The 12,265-nt window shown below is 42.5% G+C and overlaps 1 protein-coding gene across 6 annotated transcripts in view; it reads right to left on the reverse strand.

Annotated features, from left to right (window-relative positions):
- Positions 1-12,265, reverse strand: part of CNTN5 (contactin 5) — a 3,179,309-nt gene that overhangs the window by 506,358 nt on the left and 2,660,686 nt on the right. The window lies entirely within an intron of this gene.

Below are 12,265 nucleotides of genomic sequence, written 5' to 3' on the forward strand. Positions count from 1 at the left end.
CGCTGCTGGGGTAGCTGGCTTTTTTCATCTAATTCCCTCAGATGATGAATGGACCGGTTTAGTTGCGCCTTTTACGTGTTTAGGTTCAAGAGGAGGTTAGGTAAATTTTAGGCTCAGTTAAGTGATTGAAGTTCTCATGTCTAACACTGTCTGTAGGAACATTACCAGATGGAACAGTTCTTCCATGCGTATTCATTTTACAATTAGACTACACTCAATTACACTTGCATGTTATGATCACCGATTCTATTTCAAAGCCACATTTTGTATGGAAAATTCATTATGGTTGAGTTCCCTAGTCATTTGCTGAACTTTAGCCTACAACAATGGAGACAGTCACAATCTGCAATAAATTATGCAATGATTGTTAAACACGTTTCTCTTATCCCCATCAACATTAATTAAAGCACCATTTTTGATTTAATGTCCCGAATCAATACCTGTCATTAAATGCGTTGTTAGTATTACAACAGCTCATTACCTATGACCAAAGTTATACGGGTACTAGCGAAAAATTCTGTTTCATGCACGGTACAGTACATGTTCTCAGTCTTCCACCAGCTCACATCACTGTACTACAGCATTTCACTATTTATTAATTTCACTATTTATTCTTAGTAAAATTATAGGCACTTATCCAGTACATTAAGTCATCGATATAACGTGTATGAGGGCACCCAAGTAACTCCAGGGTCACCCTAAACATAGAAATGTGGAAAGTTCTAGTTATAGCTTTATTTGCAGAAGAAAATAAGGGTAGTATATTATAATTGATTGTGATTACTTACTACCATCATTTGGTGATTAAATAATGTATTTCATATGGCATACAGCGTGCAGCAGGGAGAAAAGTTATGATCGTTAAATGTATCGGAAATTCTACTGTTGTCGAAAGAATGATTGCATTTAAAAAAAACGTTTACTGAAATACAGTAAACAACGTGCAGCTTGAAAGGAGATCCATTCGAATAAAGTAACCAGATTTGATGATTTACTCGTTGCACAAGGGTGATAATTTGGCATTTTGCCAACAATACCAATTTATCCACATCATTTCTAAATACAATCCAGGGGCACCTTTCTAATCTTCCTACATCAAAACACTAACAGCCCCCTGGGAAACGTACAAATCCGGTGGATGTGTCGACGCATGTGTCACCGGATCCGTGACAAAACACAACACTTAACACTATAAACACTTTGAAAATCTCACAGAAACGTTTATGGAATAATGCACACAAAAACAGTAAATGACGTCAAAAAGTGGTCACCATTTCTGACATTCTTTTAAAAACGCAGGTTATCTAAAAAAAATGTAGTCATTATGGTCTTGGTTTGCCAACTGAAAAGCCAATGGTGTCTGTGTTTTAAGAAAAACATTCTAACAGACATAAACTAAACACTCATAACCTTTCTACCAGAATATTGCCCTTCGTCAATCCTTCTTCACTTTGTAGGATTATTTATTTGTTTATAAAGAACGGCTGACATGGAACAGTTAGGATTTTTATATTTTCGGAGCTCCTAAATTTCTTACGGCCAGGTGTATTATCACGGCCCTTTGCGATTTGGTAATAGCGATTTTTTAAAAATCGCAAATGCTATTACCGAATCGCAAATTGTGATACCGGCCCTATTCGGAGCTATGGGCCAAATTTTTTGCATTTCCAAAATTGCGATTTCTGAACCAGAAATCGCAATTTTGGAAATGCAAAAGGCCAGGGTGCTGGGGGCCTAGGGCCCCCTCTGCTGCACCCCAAAATCTTTTTTTTTTTTAACATGTAAGGTACACACATGCCAAAAGGGCATGTGTGCTTTACATGTTCAATTTAAAAATGCAGTTTAACTGCATTTTTTTAAATTTGCACCAGGTTACCACCTGGTTGCATATTATGGTATTTTGCATGTGCAAAATGCCATTTTGGAAAAATCGCAATTTGCCATTTTTTCCAGCATAGCCTTGCGACCTGGAATTTGCGAATCGCAAATTGCGACTCGCAATTTCCAGGTCGCAGCGCAAGAAATCGCAATTTTAGCAATTTCTTAATTGTGGTCTGCGAATGCCTTTGATGCATCGCAGACCACTGTTTTGCACTCGCAAACGGCCGAATTTACCGATTCGCACCGTTTGCGAGTGCAAAACTTTTTCATACATCTGGCCCTTAGTTCTGTAAGTAATTTCTATAGGTCAGATTTTTTCTTTGAATTCTGGGGTATTTAATCCCGGTTTTATAGTGGGATAAACAAGAATACGATTTGCAGAACACAAAGTAAAATCTGGACTGGAACAGCTGTACACACATAGACCTGGTGAACTTAGCAGGGCTGTATTTCTATGAACTAGTGCTATGCCTCCTACACATGCTACAGTGAAGAAGGAGCAATTCTAAGCACATTCCTCCTATATGCCATCAGGGTAAAGGGTGAATGTCTACAATTGTGTCATTACAACTTCAGCCGCTATGCACCCATCAATGGTGACCTACCTATGTGCCGCCGGGGTAAGTGGTGAACATCTGTAATTCTTGTGTTCAGACTCTCACAATAGTGCAGCCATCATGTGTACACTACCTAGAATTTGACAGTTTCAGACATGATAATTGTTAGACTTTTCATCCTTGGCGTGGTCTCCCTAAACTTTTTGCCTCTGTTTCCCAGGTTGTTTATGTGTGCTGGACTCTGATTTAGTTGTTTTTGTTACTCTGGGCACTTTACCACTGCTAACCAGTGCTAAAGTGTTCCTTTACAAAATCTGTATATAATTGGCTTATCCATGATTGGCATATTTGATTTATTAGTAACTCCCTAGTACAGTGCACTAGAGGTGCCCAGGGCCTGTAAATCAAATGCTACTAGTGGGCCTGCAGCACTGGTTGTGCCACCCACATAAGTAGCTCTGTAATCATGTCTCAGACCTGCCACTGCAGTGTCTGGAGTTTTAACTGTAAATTAGACGTGGCAAGTGTACCCACTTGCCAGGCCTAAACCTTCCCTTTTCTTACATGTAAGGCACCCCTAAGGTAGGCCTTAGGTAGCCACAAGGGCAGGGTGGAGTGTATGGTTAAGGTAGGACATATAGTAATGTGTTTTATATGTCCTAACAGTGAAATATTGCTCAATTCGTTTTTCACTGTTGCAAGGCCTGTCCCTCTCATAGGTTAACATGTGGGCTACCTTTAAAAAAGTGTGGATTCCCTTCGGGAGCGGATAGATATGTGGAGTTTGGGGTCTCTGAGCTCACAATTCAAAAATACATCTTTTAGTAAAGTTGATTTTGAGATTGTGTTTGAAAATGCCAGTTTTAGAAAGTGAGCATTTTCTTGCCTATACCATTTCTGTGCCTGTTTGTGGATTCCCTATCTGGGTCAGTTTGACAGTTGGGCTGGTTGCACCTCTCACTAGACAGTGATACAAAGGGAGCTGGGGTGTAGTCTGCATTTCCTGATGAGCCATCTGTGCTAGGAGGGAGGGGAGGAGTGGTCACTTACACCTGAAAGGGCTGTGCCTGTCCTCACAGAATGCAGTCTCCAGCCCCCTGGTCAGTGTCTGGGGCCTGGCCTGGGAAGGCAGGATTTCACATTCAAGAGAGACTTTGCTTTGAAGTAGGTCTACTTCAAATGAGAAATTGGGTATAAAAATGGCACCCAAAACCACAGACTTTAGAACACTTCTGGAAACCAAGAGGAACCTCTGCCTGGAGTAGAGCTGAAGAGCTCAGGAAGAAGAGCTGCCATGCCTGTGACTGTGCTTTGTAGAGCTATCCTGCAGTTGCTGCTTCTGACAGAGTGAGAGGACAAAGACTGGACTTTGTGTGCCTTCCATCTTGTGAAGATCTCCAAGGGCTTGATTTAGAGCTTGCCTCCTGTTGTTTGAAGTCTCAGGGACAGCAAAGACTTCTCTCTGCCAGCACCTGAAGTCTCTGGAGAGACTCCTACTCTGTCAAGTGGTGCCCATCCACTTCCTGGGACCCTCAAAGGAGAAGCTGGCAGCCTAAGAGGAAGAAATCCACGCACAGAACGCTGTGCGGGGAAAAGATTGACGCAACTTCGATCTGCGGCTGGGTAATTGACGTGCCACCCGCTTTGCGGCTGAAAATCGGCGCTCGCCTGTAACGCGACCGAAGAATCGATGCACCGAGCTGGAGAAACGACGCGCAGCATCGCTGACAGAGGCTGGTGAGATCGCAACCCGTGCTGTGTGGTTTTCGGATCATTGTGCGGCTGGATTTCTGACGCAAGTACTACTGGGCGTGTAAAAACAACGCAAGGCCTGCCCGGCCCAAGAGTGCTGACCGGATTGACGCATCGCTGTCCTGCAGAGAGAAGAAACGGCGCACCCGACCCGACGAAAGGAGAAACAACACAAGGTCCCGCTCGTGAATGAAATTGACACATCGCAAGCCCTTTTTGACGCACACTCACCCGTGCGGGGTTATTTTTGACTCACCCAAGATACATTTTCACGCTTACAGTGTTAGTGTGTGTTTAAAACTACATGAGGGCTCTTTTTGCCTTTTAATTGATAACTTGACTTGTTTATTGTGGATTTTTGTTGTTTTGGTCTTGTTTTGTTTAGATAATCATTCTCTATTTTTCTAAACCGGGGTTGTTTCATTTTGTAGTGTTTTCATTAAGTTACTGTGTGTGTTGGTACAAATACTTTACACCTAGCACTCTGAAGTTATGCCTACTGCTCGTGCCAAGCTACCAAGGGGGTGAGCAGGGGGTTACTGAGGGTGATTCTCTTTTACCCTGACTAGAGTGAGGGTCCTTGTTTGGGCAGGAGTAACCTGCCTGCCAACCAAAGACCCAATTTCTAACAATGCATTATAATCATGCACTCCCATGTGGTTTTTACAAAAATAAATATCTTTTCTAGGAGATGTGCACATGAATATGCAAACTTATTGCCTCATGCTCCCTCCCTCATGACCAGAGATGCAAATAGCAGCAGCACATGTTCTTGCTTTTTCATCAAGGGCAGCATCGAGTGGCCAGAATGCTCTGTTGTCTAAGAGGTAATCTTGAAATTCACACAATGAATGTAGTGGGTGGGGTCAAATTCCAGTGCTGTGGAGCTCCGTTATCTACTTGTTCAGCCAACCCTGTCCTACTGTTAAATGCCCATTTACATCTGAGCCTACCTAGTAAAATATTAGACTCCTTTGGTACATTCAGGCTCATCACTGCTATAAACATGGGCTAGCAGACATGCCCTGTAATTACTTTTTTTCAACCCAAATCCCCCTCCCCCCAACCTGGTACCATCTTCCCAAGAAAAAATCCAAATAAGCATCAGTTTTTTTTTTTAACATGTTCTCTTATTGTACCTCTTTGACATGCTTAAGGACTTTTTAAGCACAAAGTACATGATTCTAAGAAGTCCTCATGTTCCAAGTAGTACAGTTAACCTTAAGCCAAGAAAAACTGCCAGCAAAGCGATTTCCATTCTACCCTGAAGTGTGAAAGCCTTTCTCTTGAAAAGAATGAAATGAGATCCTTGTAAATTTAAAACTCTTAATTGGATGTTTACATGGAAATTATGCATATGCTGCAGGCGGCAATCACCCTGACTAAACATTATTATTACAAGAATTGCAATAATGTCCAGTCACACGGAACCTGACTCTCAGCACTGCAGCAGGTCCTTTAACAAAGTAACTACACTATTAAGCAAGAAAACACCTTCAACCGTATTTAGATGGCAGGGTGATATTGGTTCCAAAACACGGCGGTATTCTTCATAACTGCTAAACGTGGTGCTTTTTTTGCATGACTGATGGAGGCGAATGTGATTACTCTGTGGTACCAAATGAAACACTTCTCGGTAACTAGTCACTGAAGAGAGGCTCAATCTTGCATTTGCATTTTTTTGATAGCTGTACATAATATTCAATAAAGGTCAGGCTGACACATCTTCAAGTGTTTTAGATTATCCTGCATTGTACTGCTCAGTGATTTAACGTTTAGCATAAAGATTTAACTGCAAGCAAATGTCCATGCTATGGCTATAACCTCTATTTTCTAATTCTATAAATATCATTCTATGAAGCCATTTTCAGCTTCTGTCATACATTTTTATGCAAACGGCGCTTCACAATCCTTTATCATCTAAATGATAGTTTTCTTGAAGAACAATAGGTCCTTTCAAAGAGTTCTGATCCTTTGCAGTTTTTTTCCATTCACCTCTCTTGCATGAGTCTCTGATGCATGAGGATGGATTGACGCAGTATGCCATAGTAATGGCTATGGCCGTCAAGATCTTGGTGTCTTTTGAAAAGGACTGGGCTACGCAAACACTGTATTGGTCCCTATACTCAACTCTGCTTTTGCCCATTACAGGGGGGTAGACTAAATGGCACTCCTTAAGGAACATGCAGATATCCAATGAGCACTCAACACCTACATTGTCGTTATTTCAGTACCACATAAAAGGACGAGTTAGAGGCTTAATGCAGACCCCAGTGTTCTAACCCTAAGATGGTGGAGCTATAATACAGAGAAGAGGCTATGGATTACCATGGCAGCTGCATCACTTGGCAAGCGACATAAAAGAACAGTGCAAACTGCAGTTATCAGCTGAGCACTCACCATTAGGGTTAAGAACATTTTTAGTATGACCAAATAGATTGAATATTTGATAAGTTTCGGTCTACTGGAAGGAAGGTAACTTGGGTGGGTTATGATTTCATCCACGTAAACATAATTTTAAACTATTGCCACAGCTCCCTAGGACAATTTTTTTGCTACAGAATGTGTTAGGCCATAGTTGCATGTGGACAGGACGTGGTGCATGAGAAGGCTGTTCCAAAGTGCAATTAGCATTAGGTGTCACAGAGGGTGTAAGCTGGTGACAGTGAATGGAGGTAAGGTCCTTCAAGGTGCTTTTAGATGTGGTGCATCCTGGTACGCTGGGTGGGCGAGGAGGCATATGGCAGTGCCAAACCAGCATCCCTGCCCGATGACATGTCCCTGATGACTGCCATGCTGGAGAGATGAGGTTGGGCAAAGAACAGAGAAAAAGGACAGCTGTCAACAGCCAGCTCTTGCCCTTCACAGCAGTGATGTGCCCCACTGCCCTTTACTTGTTTTAAAAACGGAAAGCTATGAATTTTGAGGGTCTTCTGCAAATTAAAAAAGTATGTAGAGTTACAATAATCATGCTTCATAACTTTGCACTCCCAAATACATACCCTGCATTTTTAATGGCTAGCACCTGACAAAGTTTCACAATGAGGGTCTTATGCAGAAAATCGCATCGCAAGCCCCTTCAACGGATCCCCAAGGAAGATGCAGGTGTTGCACCAAAGCCTCGCCGCATCTTAGAACCGATGTATTGCTTCGGCTCCTCAAAGCAACTTTGAGATCGATCCATACAACACTCGGTAAACCAGGATTTAAGACATTCTGTTCAGTGGGACTAATTGGGTCCGTTTAGTCGTCCTGCGTTCTAGTGTGGTTGGCCTGAACTTGTGACTTTGTCCCGCTCTAGCACGACCAGATATACACAGTTGCCGCTTTACATCTTATGGCACTATTTTCATGACAAACTTTAAAATTCAATATCTCCAGTTCTACTAATAGGATGTTCACCATTTTGGACTGGTTTTATTTATTTCACATTACTATATTTTACTTACTCTTTTGGGAGGTCCTTTTGTATTGTGTTTTCACTGCATTACTATATAAAGTGTTGTACAAGTACTCTACACATTGCCTGCGGGTTAGCCTGACTCCTGTGTGCCAAGCTACCCGAGGGTTGAGCACAGGTTAATTTAGGGTTGCTTGTGACTTCTCCCCGAAAAGAACTGTGGTTAATGATTGAGGAGAGTTTCACTCCCTCAAACGACAACCCAATTTCTTACAGGTAACCAGTTAATGCTTGGTGCCTTTGGAAGTGTAATGAAGCATCCTCTCTTATGGAAAAGTCAGATTTCAAATTACAGTTCTGGAAATACCACTTTTTGACATTTTGCATTTTCCTGTCTTAGCAAATAAGTGCCTGCAACCTGTCCCTGGGTCACATGACTGGGTGTTGGCCTTTGTGTATTTATCCTAGACAGCCATACACAATAGATTGCTTACTTGTACATGAACGGGCCATCACTGGAAGGATGGGAAGGCCAAGATGGGCACAGCCCAACTTACACTTGACTAGACTATGTCCTGCCTTCACACAAAGGGCGGCATACCTATTGTAGTTAGTCTGGAACCAGGGGAGGCAGAAAATCTGCGCACTTCAAAGGGAAACTTCTAGAAGTTTCTCTAACTCCAAAGGAGGTACCCCGTATAAATACTAGACCTCAGACACCAACTCTTCAGTGTCGGGACTCTGCCAGGAAGAAGCACTCCTGTGCTGCTGAAAAGACTGACAAAGTTGGATTGCTGCCCTGCTGGACTACTGCCTTACTGGATTACTGGTTTGGACCTCCTGTACAAGAGGATGGACCTGCGCCTGAACCCAGGACTCCCACTGTGACTCAATGAGCTAATCTGCTGGCGTCCTGTTCAGAACCAGAGGGACATAGCAGGCTCCCAAACATCTGAACCAGCAACCAGATGAAGCTGGAGCTAGCCCATGAGCCCCTTGAGCTGTGCCCCTCAGGTACTGAGCCCTTAGTGTGGCCTCAGTGCGGCTGATTTGAGTTTTTTTTCCATATGGGCCCATTGGTGCCAAAACCTTGCTCTCGCACTGGTCACCAACACAAAGTCTTGTCAACCTGACTCTTCACACTACAGTATCACCTGCTTGCAGGAAGCACCACTGCAAAGCTCCAGCCGGACTGTTCACAACGAAAACATCTTTACACTACAGCGATGACCATTCACAATGCTAGGCCTGCTTCTAGATCTACATTGACAACCATCCGCTACGCTTCACTGCTCTGTGTCCCCCTCTCCACCACAAATGGCATTTGCGCTGGACTGAGAAGATAACTTTTCAGAGGGACTTACCAGGTCCATGTATCCGACTGAGTGCCATTGTGGTCAGCCTGCACTTGTGACTTTCTCCCGGTCTACAATGACCAGATAGCTGCGGTGGCGCTTTGGGCATTTTGGTGGTATTTTCACTTAAATCTTTAAAATTCAATATATCTGGTTCTACTGATTAGGTTTTGTCATTTTGGTGTCAAATTATTTATTAAATCTTGCTCTTTCGTTCTAGATTGATGTGGAAGCTTTCTTACGCTGTGCTTTCACTTAAATACTATTTGTGTGTTGCACAAATACTTTACACATTGCTTCTAAATTAAGCTTGACTGCTTTTCTGCCAAGTTACTGTGCCAAGCTACTAGAGGGTTATGCACAGGTTAGTTTAGTGACATTTTGTAGTTCATGCTAAAAGAGATTGTAGCTATTGCTTGAGCAGGGTTGACAACCCACTCAACCAATAACCACATTTCTCTCTTCTATCTTCATTTTGCTTATAAGAATTTTTTAAAGAAAAATAATTCCATCCTTGCCCACTCACACTTATTCATTGGTTGTTCAAGCTACCTTACTTAGTAAAATTCACTATGGGAACGGCCTTTTTCTGGCCTGTTCAAAAAGGATGATGTTGCATTTACAATACATCTACAACGCTTTGCCCAAGTTGTCTTCCCTAAAACATCTGCATTGGCTTCCGACTGGAAGAAGTGTGGTGTTCAAGTCCCTATGTCTGGTCTATTAGACCACTCTCTCTATGGTGCCTTACTACATTACGACAAAATGCTCTCAATATGTTCCTATGTAGCATTTACAATCTTCTGATGGGAACTTCTGGTGTATTCCCGTTTTCAGGTGTAATTGCTGCAGTGTTGGAACTCTTTCTGTTACTGGAACCAAGGCCTAGTATGAGCTACCTTCTCATTTGTGCTCCGTAAACGTTTACCACAAATGGCATGTAATTATGTAATGTGGTGTAATAGCATTTTTGTTTAAGAGGAGTACATGAAACAAATTACCAAAAGTACACTAATTACACTGGCATAACACAAATGTTCCAGGGCTTAAGTACAAGTTATTTTCAAAAATGTAATTCATTTTTTTAATAAGTGTAAAAGAAACCCAACTTTAAGAAAGTGTACATTGTAATTCCTTCATTAACCTGGCTTGCAAGTGGTTTGACTCTTAGTCCCAGTTCCAAGGCCCAATACACATCCTTGCTAACTTGCTAACAGTCCTCTGCCTGCAAGACTACAGTGTGGCCTTTTACAGCAGGGAGTCTTTGGTCTTTCATAGGTGTTCTTTGACTTTGAAATGCACAATAGGGTGTCAGGAACTGCTACCATTAATTTTCTCAAATCCACCCTAGACTGTCTGGCTCAATCCGCAACAAGAGAGAAACTAGTTCAGCACTGACAGAGGAGAGGATGCCTCATCACCTTAAGGGAGTGGTTAGGGGAAGTGCCAGAGCTCCTCCATTTCAAGGATGCCTGGGGTCATTTTAATTGAGTAAATCTGGGAAGGTGTGCAGTAAATCAAGAGATGAACTGCTAAAAAAATCAGGTGAGAATTCTATAAGTAAGTTTTTAAATTTTGTAAATATTGGTTAGTGGACAGGATAATACTAGAACTTAAGCACCACAGGATAATAGTAACCTAAGCGCCACACCGCTCTGGTCCTGAGAAGAGAGGGGTTTGTATGCAGAAGGTTCTGCCTGAAAACTGAAGGCCTCCTGCTGGCACCTGGTGTCTGTAACTTCTCTCCAAGAGTCAAGTGGTTTGATTCTTGTTACTTGATTCAGAGACACAACAAGCAGAAGGACACCTGACTGCAAAATGTCCTGACTAACAACAGGAACCTCTGGAGGCTAACTGGAGAGAGAGTGGGGCCCTATTAATTTAAGTGCCCTGGGGACAGAATGGTTGTTTGTGATCACTTCTTACGTGACTGTGACACTTTGGTATTATAATAAAAGTCACAGGTGCTTGTGTGTCCCTTGCTATAATACAGATCACACTTGTGTACATTTTGCATCAGTGAGATTGTGGGGAGAGGCTTGGGGGTGATCGTGGTACTGAGGTATGTGGTAAATGAGGAATTACTTCGCCTCACCGTGTACACCATACTATAGATGCAGGCATAGAGACAAGAGACGATCAGGAGATCCACAATGAGGACATCCTTCTAATCCTCTTTTGTAGGGACACCAAGGCATCCCCCTGCAGGCAGTAGAGTCAGCCACAACACTGTCCTCGAAGGGGATAAATGTGCCCCTTTAAAATGCAGTAGGGTTTCCACCTGAACAGTGAAACACAGACTAGTGGTTTATACATTATACCCTTCTTTCAGTAGTGTGCTTTTCCCAGTCCTTGCATGGATTTTCCCCTGCACCAGGAACAACACATTTGCTGTGATACGACGCACTGTGCCAGTATGCACCTGGAATACTTACGAGTGTGCTGTGGCACACAGTGGTATGTGTAAGGCAGCTTGTCATGCCTAGAATCATTCTTGAGGATGCACTGGGTGATAAGAGGTACCTTGCAAAAAATGGAACTTAGTCATTTTTTCCATCTCCAGAGGACTGGTTAAGGTGACTTCTTGAAGGGAGGACACCCTCTTGGTAGGCAAGAAACCCAGGGTAGTCCTGCTCTGAGCTTTTTGCCATCCTGAAAACTCGTTTGCCAAGACTTCGCAGTCTGAGCCTTGTCCAGGGTTCAACTTCCTTGTGCAGCTGATAGATTCTGAGAGACAAAAATTAACCAATACCGAAGGTAAAATCTGGGGCAAATTCAAACCAGTGATCAAATTACCCTCTGTGGCCATTAAAACCAGCTTTCACATTTGAAGCTTTTCCTGTCAAAACAAAGGCTTCAGCAGTAGCATCATCGCAGTCTATCGGATTTTGAGGGATCTTTCCCGGCTTCAACTGCTTACCTTTCCCTGCTGGAGGACTAGGAGTTCAGACAACAGGCTAAATCTTAAAGGAAAAACATTAACTAACGCAACCTGCTTTCTTTACCTGACCCCCATCCAATCGCATCTAAAGGTTTGCCTGAGATTACGCTTCTGTCCTGAGCAAGCATGAACTGAAATTTTACATTGGCGCTTTGAGGTAACTCATAGTTTTAAAATTCATATCTTGTACTCCCCTTAATCAATTTCTTTGTGTTTTTGCTTAATAACCACTTCTCTCTTTTTCTAATTTGTTTTGGGAATTCTATTGTGTTCCTTCCTCGACAGTAAACTTCTGGTACTGCTTCAATTTAATACATATTTATTTGGGAAATTACCTGCTTTTGTGTGCCAACAATATAAGGGGTTGAGAAGAGTTTGT

This window comes from Pleurodeles waltl, chromosome 8 (genome assembly GCF_031143425.1).
Source record: "Pleurodeles waltl isolate 20211129_DDA chromosome 8, aPleWal1.hap1.20221129, whole genome shotgun sequence".
Lineage (NCBI taxonomy): Eukaryota > Metazoa > Chordata > Amphibia > Caudata > Salamandridae > Pleurodeles > Pleurodeles waltl.